The sequence below is a fragment of the Dermacentor silvarum genome, chromosome 7 (assembly GCF_013339745.2).
Source record: "Dermacentor silvarum isolate Dsil-2018 chromosome 7, BIME_Dsil_1.4, whole genome shotgun sequence".
NCBI lineage: Eukaryota > Metazoa > Arthropoda > Arachnida > Ixodida > Ixodidae > Dermacentor > Dermacentor silvarum.
This window is the reverse complement of record NC_051160.1, coordinates 110,919,571-110,935,743: the sequence shown is the minus strand read 5'-3', so window position 1 is coordinate 110,935,743 and position 16,173 is coordinate 110,919,571. Positions and strand designations below refer to the sequence as shown.

The following is a 16,173-nucleotide window of genomic DNA, read 5'->3' as shown; positions in this document are numbered from 1 at the left end:
TTATCAACAAGCCCAGCACCGCATGTTCTTTCCATCATTACCTTTCGTTAAACTCCTATCACCCAGCTAAACCCCTCTTCCACCATTATTTACTCCTAATTCAACATTATTACAGCCTTAATACACTTAATTCACCTCTCTATATTCATTGTTACTTCAGTTCACATGCTTAATTAATATTGTATACTTAATAGTGGTTTTGCGCGCGCTATCGCCTCTTATCCTAAGAGGATCCTTTCGTGTCAACAACACGGTTTTGAAACGGTCTTGAGGCGGACACCCCACCATGAGTTATGCATAAAAGCCTGTCGCATTAAAAAAAACGTCTGTGCTAAATAAATCATAGTAATTCTCCCGCTTTCATCATAAAACACCACCACGAAAGCGCACTGGTTACGCTACCAGCGCGCAAGCAGCGCTCGCTCTTGCCCGGAGCAAGACGGCCGCCAATCGGTTTCCCAGGTTTTCAGCTGGTCGCATGGGCGCGCATAGGGGATCTCCACTCCAGAAGTTTTTTTTATAACCTCCTAGATGGATCTAGCCACCGTACCTCATCTAGCCACCGTACCTCATACCTCTCCTGAACACGTGCTGCCCCTAGCGGCGGCGCTCACTTCCGGTCATACGAAGTGGCCGCTCTCTCGCCCCAGCGCGGGCGCTCCGTCGGAGCACCTATTTCTTACACTGTGCACCCCAGTCTACAGCAGCGTCATCTGTCGCTGCAGCCTGAAGTCATTGCTGGCAAACGGAGCCATAACGGTACAACATATGACCTCTGGGATTCGCAGTTATGGCTGTCGCGGAGGTCATGCATGTCTGTTGAAGCTCGCCGTTGGCTTGCTGCGGTTTTTTCTGCCGCGTTCGCACTTTTTTTTTTTTTTTTGTGCGCGGCAAGCGTTAGGTTTCCAAGCCCCCCCTTTTTTTCTTTCTTTTTTCTCTACATTGAGGTTCCTCCACAATGATGAAAACAACTACGGGCTTCTTTAGATCGGGCACATTGGGAACATTGACTGCATTCTTGCCTTCGGCGCTCCTTTGCGGAGCGACATGTGCAAACGATAGCGGGTGCCTTCGTCACAGAACATTTTTTTTTTCTTCAGTGAAACCTGGCGACCGCTTTTATGGCTTATGCAACATGAAAGGAATTCCCTGCAACCCACCAGGCACTGTGCAGGTGCTCCTTCTGGGCTTCTTATCCTCGTGTTTCGCAATACTTTGATAACAAAAATATATGCGTGCTTACCGGACGGAATGAACAGATGAGTGTTTATCTCCTGAAACCGAAACACTGAGCAGACGATCAGGAACACTGCATGATCTGTGATTGGAAACGCGCAAGCTTAGATGGCGTTATTGACGTATTCTAACAGTTTGTATTAATTTTTTCTAAAATATAGTAATTTCAATTGCGTTTGAGAGCGTTTAACTTTATAAATGCAGAAAGTTTTGCACAACATAATTAAATTTCGCGCGCCAAGCACGCTGGTCGATTGCAGCGCTCACTGGTGGCGTCATCCCAGAAGCGTCCCTATGGTTTTCGCTGCAGACGGCACACTGACACTGCTTCATACCTCCGTGATAAAAGCACATGGCGATTTGTTGCGTCGCCTCGCGCTGGTAGCGGCAGCCTCTTGTATGTGTTCACGCTTTTTCGAGAGTTCTGTGACACTTATCAGGACGCCATGACGACTGTGGCTGGGACACGGAGATCGTGCAGTACACTTGGTGCACTCGTGCGTGTCACAACTGTGAACGTTGCCGCAGGTGACTTATGCTTTGTTCAAAAAGTTGTGCGTCTGCGGCCACCCATGCTCTTTCGGCGCCGGAGACAGCGGCGACTGCAGCAACGGTGACGGAAGTATGCCGCTTGGCAGCCTTTACAAAACGGTGGTGACTGCTAGAACCGTTCGCCTCCGTATCTGCTTTGTCAACGGCGCCAGGTGCAACAGGCGACCCTACCGGTACGTAGTGAGCCTTCTATTTTTCTTTTTTGTAACAACATTTTATAGTTTACTGAGTAGTTGATACGTGCATATTTTCGCTTGTCTGCACGTGCGCTGAAAGATAGGCTGGTGAGGAACGGTTCAAGGAGCTTCTGCTGGCATTCCGGTCAATTTCGCTTTTTGAAAGACGGATTCGCCTTCGCTGCAGTTATGTCGGGTGCTGCGGCTTTCGTAACGTGTGATACCGCGAACTTGTCTTGCGAACATGATGACATTGATAGTGCGCCAAGACAAAGTGAGATGCATGAAATAACATGCACAAACAAAATGCGCGGGAACTTGAGTACGGTAAGGTTCCGATTGGTGTAATCATGGAGGAAGGAACAAACCACAGAGTTTCTCACTATTATAGTGCCTAGGATATTGGCTAGTGTGCTGAGCCCCCCCTTTTCAGTTGGGGAGCGTGGCGCCGTCTGCAATGAATGCCCACGGTGGCAGGCAGGGGTCGCAGCCGTGTAGGTGGGTGGGATATCTGTGGAGAAGAATGTGAGAAGTTAGGATTAAAATTTAGCGTTAAAAAATCAGGTTTTATGGCATTCAATGAAAACAGTGGACAGTGTTGATTGAGGGCCAGGAAATACCTCGGGTGAATGAATACAAATACCTTGATATATGGATAAACGAAGGCGATAGATATCTGGAGACACAGGAGAAAACAATAACAGCAAAAGGGAAGAGAAATGCGGCCATAATGAACGAATGAATGAACTTTTATTTCCCTTCTTAAGAAAGGGGAGGGCCAGACGTCTGCAGGGTGATATCGGCTGGACAAATTTTGAAGGGAGGCTCAGAGTAAAATTGATTTTGAACGACTGAGAAAAATGGAAGAAAGTAGATGGGGGTGCAAGAGGTGTTCAGGTATTTGTACAGGCAAAACAATGACTCACAGTGGAGGAAAAGAACTAGGAAGCTTACCTGCAAATATGCGACCAGTATGGCCAGCAACACGGCAACAAAGAACGTCAAACGCAAAGTGAGAGAGGCTGAGACAAGGTTATGGGTGGTGGCAATGGAAATGAAACCTGCTATGACTAACTACCTCAAAGGAAATCTGGAAAGGAACAATTTATGAAAACTCAAAGAGAAGCTCCTTACTTTTCGAAGCGAGATCAAGAGGCCTTAGAACACGCAGTTATAAAGCGAAGTGCACCAAGGAAGAAGCCGCATGTGCTTGCTGTGGTATAGCTAGAGAAATGGTGAAACATGTTTTATTGGAATGTGGAGAAATCTACCCAGCTGCAAGTCTAGGCTCCTCTGACCTCCTTGAAGTCCTTGGGTTCAGGGATAGCACGGGCAAAGTAAACATGTCCGCTGTAGAGATTAGTAAGAGGTGGTTGGAGGTTTGGTGGCAGAAAAGTAGGGAGACCACAACAACAGAGACGTACAGAAACAGAGTTCCCAGTAATAGTTCAAAAAGGTTGATGCCTGAAATTCTTTTGTTGTGTGTTTCTAAAAAATAAAGGTAGGACATTAAGCAAAATAATAAGAGCTTTGTGGCGCAACCACCACCCCGTTTCAAAGGCGATGCTCATAGCATCCATCCATTCATCCGTGTAGAGCACGATGTAAGATATATATATACTCTTTAGGTGAGGACACTCGCCAGATGCGATCGACCAGATAAAGTAGCAAGCCACGCGCCGACTGGCCCGGTGACGGCAGCGGATACCTATTGGTAGTATGACACAACTTCAACACAGAAAACTTTTTATTGGTTTAATCTCCCGTTCGTATAACTGGCGCTTCGCAGGAAATCCGAAATGATTGAGTGACACGCGAAAGTAGGTCACCGGGTAGAGGGGAGAACTTGGGGGAGAGGGCATGCACGCGTTCCTTGTCCACGCAAGCTCTCGCCTGCATTCTAACTGAGGTTGCGTCGTTCCGCCGATAGGTATCCGCTGCCGTCACTGGCCCGATCGACGCATGCTGTTGCTACTTTATCTGGTCCAATCGCGTTTAGCAAGCAAGCCGAGAAGTGTCCCCACCTAAAGAGTATATATCTTACACCGTGGTGTAGAGTCACTGTATAGGCTTACTACGGGAACAGTTGTACGCAGGTCCGCCATCTTTCCTGGCAAGCAACCAAAACTGTGTGGTGAAGCCGCACTCCGTTTTTGCAGGCGACATGCCTAGCGTATCGTCGGTCGACTGTGGGCGCTTTTCCATCGCGTGTGGACAGCTTTTCCGTCTCATCATAAACAAAGCACATGGAAACAGCTCACTAGATAAAAAAAGTCAAGAAAAAAAGCGCTGCTGATCTTTAACGCGTGGCGCGAGATGCAGGGCGAGTATTATTAGTTGTTTTTTTTTTGACTTTGTGTATTCACCTGTGTACCTTCTCAGAACTTTTGACCTGATAACGGATGGGCACATTGGTTGTTCTAGATACGCTGGTCAAATTCAGCATTCGTTAACCTCGGCGGTAACAATTAGATTGCACTTACCTGTCTTGGGGAATATGTTGATAATGTTACTTTATGGATTCCGAAAATCCTACAGAAGGTTCCGAGCGAATGAAGCTACATAACAAGGACAGTCTAATGCTCAAAATAATATAGTTTATTAAAAACTAGATAAATGTTAGCATCTAAGGTAAGCAATCAGATGCCTTAATGTTCTCCTTCGCTTAAAGATTAATTGGCATTCAGATTTTGTTTCAACAGAGATAAATATGCGACTAAGCAGTGCAGTGCTCTTCTAGCATGTAAACCACATAAACGGAAAAGCACCTAGCCGCAAGTACCTCTTTATGTCAATAAAGCCGCAATGCAAATTTGAGCAAAAAAAAAAAACCATCAGTGCACGTGCTGGCAAATACTTTGATATAGCGAGCATTATCAAGTTCATGTGCTCTTTTACAAAGGGAATTGTACTAAATATAATGAGGCCTATACCTAGAGATGTGCCAGAGCTCTCAACACGTAGGCAGTCAAAGAACATATTGCTCATGAATCCATGACCAGCTATTTCTATATTGAGTTGGGTACCCATTTTGATTTGCTGTAGAAACGTGCCTATCTACCAGCAGGCACTGGATATCAGCCACACTTATGTCATTTCATTATGTGCCCCTTTTCACTGCACGGATTCCAAAAGTAACCTTCTGTGGGAGTATAGCAAATTGTACCGTCTTTCTCTCACAGGATTGATATAGCTACATTATAGGTAATAATGCTAAACACAGTTAAGCCCTTACTGTATGTTAAATGACAACATTCCTCTTGCCTCCTTCTTCACATAAAACATGTTACTAAATTAAGATATTTACTACTGCTTATGTCCAGAAACAACATCCCAAGCAGTGCATTATCATGAAAATGAGAGCTGGCTTTTTTATGACACTTATTTGAATGCAGTGTGGTGCATTATATCCACAAAACTGGTCATTCCTATTAAAACATTTGTTTGCATTATTTAAAAAAAGCCGAATACTTGCAGTAGCCTTTTATATTCCACCTGCAAAATATTCAGCACAGCCGACAAAAGCACCTTTGTTAGTCAAGCAATTTCATCTGAACCACACTTGTAATAGGCTGTTCACTTAAAATTTCTGTTTATTCAGGTGTTTTTACCTGAAGACCCTGCAGTAGTTTTGCAAAGAACAACCGTTATTACAGTAAGGTGTCATGAGGCAGGTTTTGAATATTTTTATTATACTCAAACATGTTGCTATGAACTAGCTACAATTGTTTCTTCAAATTTCAAGGAATTCAATTTACTATCCACAATGCAAAGATGTTAAAATTAAATCTAAGCCAAGAATGGCAAATGACTGAAGTGCACACAGCCACTAAAGAAAGCATCAGCTTCTATGTGACCAGCTTTCACTTTTTCGCAAGCGAAATGAGAGGAGCTTCGATTCACATTGAAATGAGAATGTAATAAAAAAAATGTTGCAGGGGGGGGGGTTTCACCCGAAAGGCGAAGCATCAGTTGCGATAGCAACGGATTAAGGATAGTAGTTTTATCAGCTGTATATACTTGGACATGCAGCAGCACCAGCAATGCACAGAGCTGTTGTCGCCGCCGTCGCTGTTTTGCCCGCGTTCGCACCGAATGTGTGCGGCGTTGGTGACTGTTGCCACGGCCTCTGGGGGCGTCTTGGAGGTTTTCGACGAGATAAGAACGGGAAACTCGTCGAGCAGCGTCGGAAGTCTACCACCTTCTTGCCTCACACGTTTTTATATAAGTACGCATTTGGTGCCGCACCTAAATGTCGCCTCCCCTCCCTCGCTTCACCCCATGGCCTTTCGCGCAAAGGAAGTCGCGTTTGCTTTTATATATGGTGATTGTAAAGTAGGAAAGAGACACTTAATTCTGCAGCCGTTCAGGGAGCACGGCGCAGAACGGTCATACGGAACCTCATGGCGATGGCGACGCCGACGGCAGAAATCCTCTTTGAGTGTCCATATAAAACAGTTTATTTATAAAGTCTGTTCAAAATAACGCACACGCCTTGTAGGTGCATGAGATCACAGCATTTCATTTTTATTGCAGACACAGACAATTCTTAAGTAAGGCACTGCAGAAGTATGGAACACAGGAGCAGGCCACACAGAGAAGTTGAAGCAGATTAGTACACATCAGTTTTCAAATTTTGAGCAATATTTTTGAAAATCGCCTATTGCAGATACCACCACTCCACATTTGATCTAGATTACCCTACTAGGCAGGCATTACATGGTCAACAAATCATAGGCAAAATTAGACAATTTAACAAAAGTGTTACGAGTAGTAGAGACTGTAATAAAAAAAGGCACTTAAAGGTGCAGTCTTGGGTACTAATGGAGTGTTACATTCTGAATTTCAAAATGTTTACTTATACATCATTTCAGTAGTTCCTTGCAGCACTGGGAAAGCTGCAGAGCTCCTTAGCCAATAGGAAGGCTGAATGCCCCTCAAGATGTGTTCATCCACGCCGTGTCGTCTGCTTGCCATCCTTTTGATACATTTTCCACTGTTTGTGGAGTGACGCAGCAAATGTTTTTTCTTTGTAACTATAGGCTGCATTTCCATGAATGCCACAGCTGGGCTTTGCTTCATCGATACACTTTCTGAGCAGTTCAGTGCAACCTCCTTAGCCAGTTTTAATAAAGCAAATGCCCTGATAAATGTTCACAGCATCTGCTCGGTGTCTATTTGATCATATAACAATGTAGGAAATTAATGATGCAGTGAACAATTAGGCCTTCGTAATGTTCCGCATCAATGCATCACTAGCACTAGTACTGTGGCTCCATATGCTAAATGGAAATCAAATCACTTTTACTTCATGGCACTGCCTCTGTAGTCCTAGCAACGTCAGAACAAACAACTGATCTCTAATAACGACAAAACATACCTAATGCTTTGTCCTCAGCGTGAGATATGAGAGTAAGCTGACAATGGATTTTACCTTCTATTTATTGCTGTCAGGATGGAGAGCCACTAACAAGTGCGAATTGGGATTGAAGCGGGCAGTCTGGGCCGCATGGGGCGCTGCCATGTTGCTGTGTAATCACAGTTACGACGGCTACTAAAGTGACCGGTGTTTACCAGGCACAGTAACTCGAGGTATACGACGTGCATGCACAAAAGACAAAACATCTTACGTATGGCTGTAACGTATCATGTGTCAAGCAGAAATAACTTTCTAGTCCCGCCACTAATTAGACATTTAAGCCCAGAACTGTATTCGGTGGTGCAAAGATATTGCCTGTGTACACCTCTTACCTTCGGCAGTGCTGCAAGTCACTGATGAGATACGAGTATAAGCCAATGATTTAAAAAATAGTATCTAACTTTCCATTGGGATTTGTTGAAGAAGTAATGTCTGCCTAGTAGGGTTATTCAGCCTGGAAGAGTAGAATAGTGGTATCTGTAACGAGCAATACTTTAGGAATTGCTTGGATTTCCCAGAACCAGTAGTGTATGTAGTCCAGTAAATTTGCACATAAAAATGACTGTTGACAAGTGTAAGTCATACACAAATGAAGACCAGTTCAATGGCTAGGACAAAAAATAAATAGTAGGGAACAAGCATGGTAGTCATACATGAATTCAACAAGACTAACCATGTCATGATTTCAAAGCAAATATAAATCTGAAAGGCAAAAACAGCATGCATAACAAAATATGAAAAGTATGAACACAATATAAATTTGTCACAAGAATTGAAAACATTACAGTAACAGTAAAATTATGATACAGAAAAATTAGGTGACTAGACTGCAGCAACATTTTGTATGCAGTTGAACATTGTTCCTAATATTGCACAGAACACTAAATTTCCCATACAAAACTGAGATCATTATTTTATGCAGCTGCTGACAAGATGTCTCATTAACTTAAAATTGCAGCATGCAACTTCTGGCTACAGAAAACCGCTTCTCTTAACACTAATTACAGTGACCACTTTAGGCTAACACAAAATACCAGAGAATAAAAGCATAATAATTTGGTACAGAGCTTGAATCCACCATAAATACAAAGGAGGAGCCAGAGAATTGTAGGCAATTAGGAGCCTTGTGATGTGATGATGATAATTAGACCAGCATGCAGTGTCAAATGAGGCTTTATGTTTCATCTCCATCACGATAACAAGACTCTTCAAGATTTCAAAGTTGAGATTTACCAAGGGTCATCAAAATAAGCCTTCTGTATTGTGGATATTTTGTGCACGTATTTCGGCAACACTTGTTGCAGAGCCCCAAGAGCACCTGTCACAGCTGAGATCATTAACACTTTCGTGACCGCAGGAAAATGGTAGTTTTCGGGTAGTCTGGTATTTATTTGTTTCCTGCCACAGGAAATGATTAATGTTGAAGTGTATGGTATCAAATTGTAGAAGAAATTATCTTTCCAATGGCGTTAATTTCACACATATTTATTAAAAATAGTATGACAAAAATTATCAAGCAACAAGAACGAGATACATCGATAAAAACATCAATGCTGCTTTGCACACAAAAATATTTAAAAAATCGAAATATACATTTTCAACTAAATGGCCATATGAAATCAACCAGTAAATATTAGCCCTGTATCTACAAAATTTGTTCAGGCACACAGGAAAACATTAGACCTAGTGTCTATCGTGCCACCGTGCAAAGCAGTTTCTCGATGAAGTGAAACAGAGGTTAGCTGCACATGTTTCGCAGAAAACATTTGTTTTCTGCTCTACTTTTCTTTCTTCATAGCACCGTTTACAGTGTCTGTATCTTTACATTTTTTGTGGTTGGTGCTGTTGAACTTGAGGTGCACTCCGAGAAGGAACAGGCGTGACTGGGGGGGTCCGCAAGATGTGGCTCATCATATCCCAGCATCTGGTCGATTAGTTCTAGTCTGAAGGCAAACTGGTCGAAGTGCAAACTTCTCGATAATTCTGGGACTTCTGGATGCTGCTGACGATGCTCGTCAAACATTATAAAGCTATTTACTACAGCTATATCGATACAGTGAAAAAACAGGGTCTTCCACCAACGCATGGACTTCATAAGAACGTTGTAGGATCCGGTGAGCTGGTCGGATTTATCCACTCCAAGTATGCCCACATTGTATTTCTTGATCAGCACCGGCTTCTTCACGGACGCTTCTGTCCACGTGTTCCCGACTTTCTTCGCTTTGCAAGGACGAATTTGTTCGCTGTGTGCGTGGTAGACATCATATTCACAACCCGCCTGTCTTTCCATTGCAGATACAAAACATCCTGCTCCCGCAGCCATCGAACGTCCCCTCTTTTCGCCTTCTTTTCCCACTGTGTGTCTTTCAGTTCACTTTGAAAGCCACACCAATCTTTCCGCGTTGTCCCACACGCAAGTGTCTTGCGCTCCAGTAAATGAACAAAGATGTGGAAGTGTAGAAATTGTGCAAAAAAATTATGTAACCTTGATCAAGATAATTTTCGCACAGCCGCGTCACCACATCGAATGCTAACCTCGCACGCTAGGTTATTCGCGCTTTCCCGTATAGACGCTGAACTGAACAGTGTACCCCGTTTCCGAATCTGCCAAAACCCATAATTTGTAACCCCATTTGATCACTTTATCCCTCATGTACTGGCGAATTCCGGACCGACCTTTTGATTTCACCATTCTCTCATCGACGGAGACGTTCCGACGCGGTTGAAAAAATAGTGCGGAAGAATCGTTGACGTGCTGAAGCAGAGAGGATATGCGGTGAAGCTTGCCATGCGAAGCGACGGTCGTCTTCTCTGGATCAGACACACTCAGGAAAGCAAGCAATGCCTTGAACCATCTCCTTGGCATCGCTGTAGGAGGAAGAAGCCCCAAGAATAATCTGCGTGTGCTCCAATAACAATGCAAGCGTGGGACTTGCACGATTCCCATGTATACGAGAAGTCCGATGAACTTGAGCATCTGCTCTTGAGTGACTTCCTTCCACAATCCATCTCTCGCTGTATGTGGGCTTCTAGAAAATATGCATCCACGCATACTTATTTGTGTTGTTGCTTATCTCCTGATGATTTCGGCGGTGAAAACAGGAAGAACTCAACGGCTCTTACGAACCACCGCGCAGCACTCCGGAGCACGACTCCAAGGTCCACTCCCGGCTGTCTTCGTGGACAAAACTCTACTGTCTGCACAGCCGCCGGCAAATGGTCCCGTCCGAACGACGTTGACACCCCGCAGATAAGAACTGCAAACTTTAGAACATGCCGGAAATCCTTCCGTCGATGCGCAGCAGCGATAACACGATCCGAGAAGAAAGCGAAACTCACCGGCGGATACCTGTCGGATGTTCCGGGGTGGTTTGCCGCACTTTCGTCGTCCTTATTGAAGTCCGACGAATCAAAGTCGTCTTCAGAGTCTGTGATGCTGCCATCATCCGCAAATTCGAGCCCAGATGCGTCAGAATCCGTCGAAACTCAAAACGGATGCACGCGACGTAGATGCCATCTCGGAAACAACAAACGCTCGTCACCCCGACTATGCAGGCGCTTTAAAAATCCCCGCGCGGTGGAAAAGCTAAACACAAATTCGAAACCAATAAAATAGTCTCTCTTTTAACCTGCTCGATGGCGCTAGCTGTCCGAAGCGCTCGGAGAGGTGCGAAAATTCAACTTGTACCATCGAGAACATACTGTCGACGGGAATAGGCACGGTCACGAAAGTGTTAAATTCAGTTTCTTTGCTAAACTATGTGTCTGGAATGCACACGCTTAAAGACGATGTTCAATACCACATCTACAGGCTGAAAATCGCCTCTGCGACTCAGTAATGTTGATATAATTTCCCAAGTCCTCTGTCACCGGATGATCATTACCAGATCACATTGTTTGCGTGCAGTTGGTGATAGTATTTAGCTCCGCAGTAGTGATAGCCTACTGAAATGCAGTGACAACAATTGCCGAGATTGAACTTCGAACAAGAACTTGCACAGTATTTGCACATGGTTGAGGAAAATACAGAAAGAGGCCTGGGTGAACCACGAGGATAAAATTTGCTCTCTGCTTGGCAACAGTGCTGTCTCTTTTGCGGCAAAACAGAGACAACATGCTTCTATTGCAGCCCAGAATGGTATGCATTGTAAGTCTGCAATTAAATTCTCTGCAAAGAAAAAGACATTTAAGGACTCGTGAGAGATAGCTATTGTGCTTAATGTGCTGCACACAGACATTTGCATCACAACTGTTAACATAAAAAGAATGCAACTGCAGCAGACAGCACATTGCATGTGCAGCGCGACATGGCAACTGACAAAAAACAGCTCACTGACGATTTCAGTGAAAAGGAATTTCTCCGCAGGCTTGCCATGCATAGATTAAGAAGTCCAGCTGCAGACCTTTCTGTTTCATCTATGGATAATATTGTGGCTGCATGTGGGCACTCATGAAGTATGCGGATGTTGCTCCACAAAGACAGCTTAAGGACTCTAGATTCAAAGCATTTGGCTGCACTAGACTCCAGGGTAGCACCTCTGGTCAAATGTAAAATACTAGGGAAAAAACTGACTCCTGAAGCTTGCCTGTCACAGAGGTGCGCTCCATCCTTTGTTGAAGTGACAAGTAACTATGGCTTCACTGAAGATACCAAAACAAATGCTCAGCTGGACATGGCAGCTTGAGATTATCTGAAGCATAATTTCAAGAATTAAAATAAAAACTAGAGAGATTAGAAACACCTTAATGAGGGAAGTAACTATGGCTTTGCCGAAGATACCAAAACAAATACTCAGCTGGACATGGCAGCTTCAGGTTGATTATTTGAAGCATAATTTCAAGAATAAAAAAAACTAGTGAGGTAAGAAACACCTTAATGAGTGTTTAAGTGAATACACACCACCGTTTGTAAAAACCTGCAGCTAAAACACGTTATTAAAACAGTTCAACCAAGGTTCAGCTTGTGACTGCTGTACAGCAACTCTAAACAACAAAAAGGATGTTATTTGTGGCTCGTTGCTCATACTGGGAGCAATGAACAGCAGCAGCCTATACAGTGCCATGCTCCTACCGGAAATGGCAAAAAAAGGTGGATCATTGCACAAAGATGTAGAAAGATAAAAAAACACAATGAGGTGGCTAACACAGAGTGCAAGCTGCTAAGAAAACAGCTACTAGAAACAAGACGTGAATGAACAACTTCCATAAACAGAAGTTGCCATATCACCAAGTTATAGCAGGCTGCTAGAAAGGAGAGCAAAGTTTCCATTCTATAATATACTTCTCTCCCTTGCATGTTACTGCAGAACACTTTAGTGACTTGTGACTTAGATAAAATAACATAAAATTGATCATCACAGCTTCAAAAACTGATTTAGGTTTTCTGAAGCCTTGTGACCCTGGTCTCTGGAACCCTGATCTAAAATGTGCCAAGTAAATTAAACAATCTTACACTAAGAGATTTTGACTGAGTACACACATACCGACACTCTTTGAGCCACACTTTCCAGACTGTCGTAGCCTGGACTGAAGTTGCACATTCCTTTATTTTAAAGCATACCTGAGTCGACAAAGAAAGAAATGAGACAATGCCTTTTCGACAACACTGTGGCATGTAGAGAAAAACAGTTTGCTTAAGGCTTTTGACGCTGCACTTCGAGATGAGGAGATTAGTTTCATTGGCACAAAACAAATTCTCACAAGCCTGCATCAGCTTGACTAGTGGCTGTGATGGCACTTTCAGAGGATTTCGGCCATTTTGGGCATAGCATTTCAAAGCTAACAGCTCTGGGACTTCCCTACTCCCATCAACAATGCTCAAATAGCACGTCTGGCACAGCTTACGCTTATGTATTACAGCATATGCAATATAGCCAGAGAAATATTCTAGGATGTCTTGTTCCTCTTGACAAAGCTCAAAAATGCCATCGTCAACATCGACAACTTCATTTGCATCTTCTTTAAGGTCAGCATTGAGACCTCCATCTCTCAAGAAAAGCACAAGATCCTGTGAGTCATCAATGCTATATGAGCCGCTATAACTAGGTTAGAACTGAGCCAGCACAATCACTCTAAAGGTAGATTTGAACTCCCTGGCACAGGGCACAGGTGTTTTAAACCCTTATTGAGCTAAACAAATTTTCAAGAGCATCTTGGCTCAATCGACTGAGCATCAAAAACTTGAAACCTTGCTTGGTAATGTAGCACTCTCTTAAAGATAAAGCCGCAACAGTTGACAAAACAGCACCAGTCTGCACAGGTTTCCAGGCTCCTGTGCCAGTCTTGTTGACTATCATGAGCCCTGTGAATAAAGCAATGAAGTCTTGCAGAAACTGCTTGGCATCGTCTGATTTTTGGGGACAAAGATCGCTTAATGCTGTTTTTCTTGTTCGCGACGTCATTATTGTGAACCAAAAGAATACTTGGCCAATAAAAAATGCGGTTGTCAGAGCTGTGTTTAGCAGCAGGGCTTTGCCAACCAGGTACTGCAAGGCTGCAGCTGTGCTATGATGCTTAAGTGAATGTGCCGAGGCGAGATTCATTTTTTCGTAATGATTTGGGTCCAGGACACGGTTCTTTAATGTGGCATTAACTTCAGTTTGTGCTTCTCGTCTATAGCGCAAGCCTGTCGCACATGTTCAAGGGAGACCTTCAAAACAAGAACGAGTTACACTAGTCCCATTTGTTTGATTATCAAGGTAGCTCTAAACAAAGTTTATAGCTCTGAAAACATCTGGAGAGTAGTCGGAAGCCTTGACAATCTCTTGCAGTGTGGTGTTTCAGATCTACCATGCGCTTTGCAGACTGACCTTGTTGGTGGGTAGTTTATGCCTGGCAACTGTCACTTTGTCCAGGACGATTTCCTGGCCCCTGACACGATGACCTATCAAATTTTTTGAGTAGGTGAGGTGAATCCCTAAAAAATGCAGCCGTCGGCCACTGCCACAGGGGTGGGGACATGATGTCGGGGGCTTGCCATACGTCGCATTTGTTTTTGTCACTGATCTCAGGGGCGTGCGGGTGTTAAATGTGATGAGGTTGGAAGATGCATGGCAACACAGCAAGCAGAATTTAATTTCACACAAACTCAAAACTCAAACTAAAAACTCACTCAAACTAGCACACACTGAACAAATAAATGCTAACTAATATACAACCTAATCATTAATTAACAATAAACATGATCTTAAACCCTCCTCCGGTAGTTGGCGTTTCTCGCATGAAAGTCGTGCAACTCTGGCCTACGGTTATCTCGCGGCGACGCTTACGTGGAATGACCTCACCTTTCTTGACACTGACTCATGGGGCTCTCTTCGTCCAAGTCGCGTCGCGTCTGTTTCGGAGTTGTTGCTCCCGGTGATCTTGACGATGTCGTTGCCTTGGTGGACACCTGTAACCCGGTCGCTGATGCTGACGTGGTAGAGAGGCCTGACGGACTAGGCCTAACGACTTTCTCGGCCGTTGCTTCTGTCCGGCTCCCTTCTAAAGTGCCGACGTGGCGTTCCAGGGATTACCAAACGCGGTGGTCTGCCGATAAAGGGGGATCCTATCTGGAATGCCCGGCCATGCCATGTGATGCTGCAGCTGGTGAAAGGAGCCTCGCTCGAACGTCTCCGAGGTCGACGGCTGCACCTCGGACTGCCCGCATCACGCACTCAGCCGAACCTCCAAGTCTCCCGTCGCCAGAGTGTAGTTGACGATGCGACCTTCCTGACCCAGAGTCACGTCGATAATGCTCGAACAGTGTCGTTTCTCCCTTGAATATGGCTCGGTTCAGGCGCCTCGAGGTCTCGTGCCGTTTGGAACGCTCGGTTCACTTCGTCCTTCTTTTGCCGCAGGGCTCTTACTCATGATACCATATTTTGAAGCATGAATGCCACAAAGCCTCCAAATTGCTGTGTTGCCTGGACCCATATCAGTGACCACTGCATTAACTGTGATCCCTGCAGCTTCTGCTCTCTTGATGACTTCAAAAATGCACTCTTTTACTTGTTGAGCATCAAAAAAAGAAGCTGTTAAAAAAAGGCAGAAAAGATTATTAGGACCCCAAATATAAATGGCATATTCGCAAAGCACAACGGAAGGTTAAACCGAAATGTAATCCCATAACTTATTTTTTTGGTTAAATTGTAAAGTCACAGCAGTAGTGTTGACATTTTCTAGCCTTCATGCCACTTATGCTTAAAAATAGCTTTAAACTAATGCACGAAGTGCAAGCGCACAATAAAAGACACTGTATCAAACAAATGACACCCTTGCAAGTGAAGTGGTAAGCAACAGCCTGCATCCATCAAGTCGTCAGTCCAGCCAGCATGAACACCAGAGCATGGGTTGCCAACTCTTCCTTGATGGATGGATTAGACGGCCTAATTGTGGGGTGCCCTGCAATGCCAACAGTCATTTCAAGAAATTACTACACTGTGAGCACTTTCATGGCAAATGCAATATGCAAGGTAGTGGTGGGGTAGGTTAGGGTAGTTCCTAACCTGGCAGAGTTTTGCAATGGCTGGACGACAATGGCGCTGTATTTGAATGACTAAATTTGAATAGAATTCTGCCACAAGCAAATCGAATAGTTTTCGAATGCTTTTCAAATATTGAACAGCCATTATCAGAATAAATATACAACTGTTCACATCCCAGTATTCTTAAAGTTAGCAAGTTTCAGTCATTGCATCATGTCATGATGCATTGTTTAATAAAAGCACAAATGGAGCATTGGGACTCTTCAGAGCACGAATGATCGCCGTATAGCCTGTAAAGTACGGCTACCTGAGCGACGTAGCCTTC

General features: G+C 44.1%; 1 pseudogene; it reads right to left on the bottom strand.

Annotated features, from left to right (window-relative positions):
- Positions 1–11,035: 11,035 nt before the first annotated feature.
- On the bottom strand, positions 11,036–15,792 carry LOC125946923 (uncharacterized; annotated as a pseudogene).
- Positions 15,793–16,173: the final 381 nt, after the last annotated feature.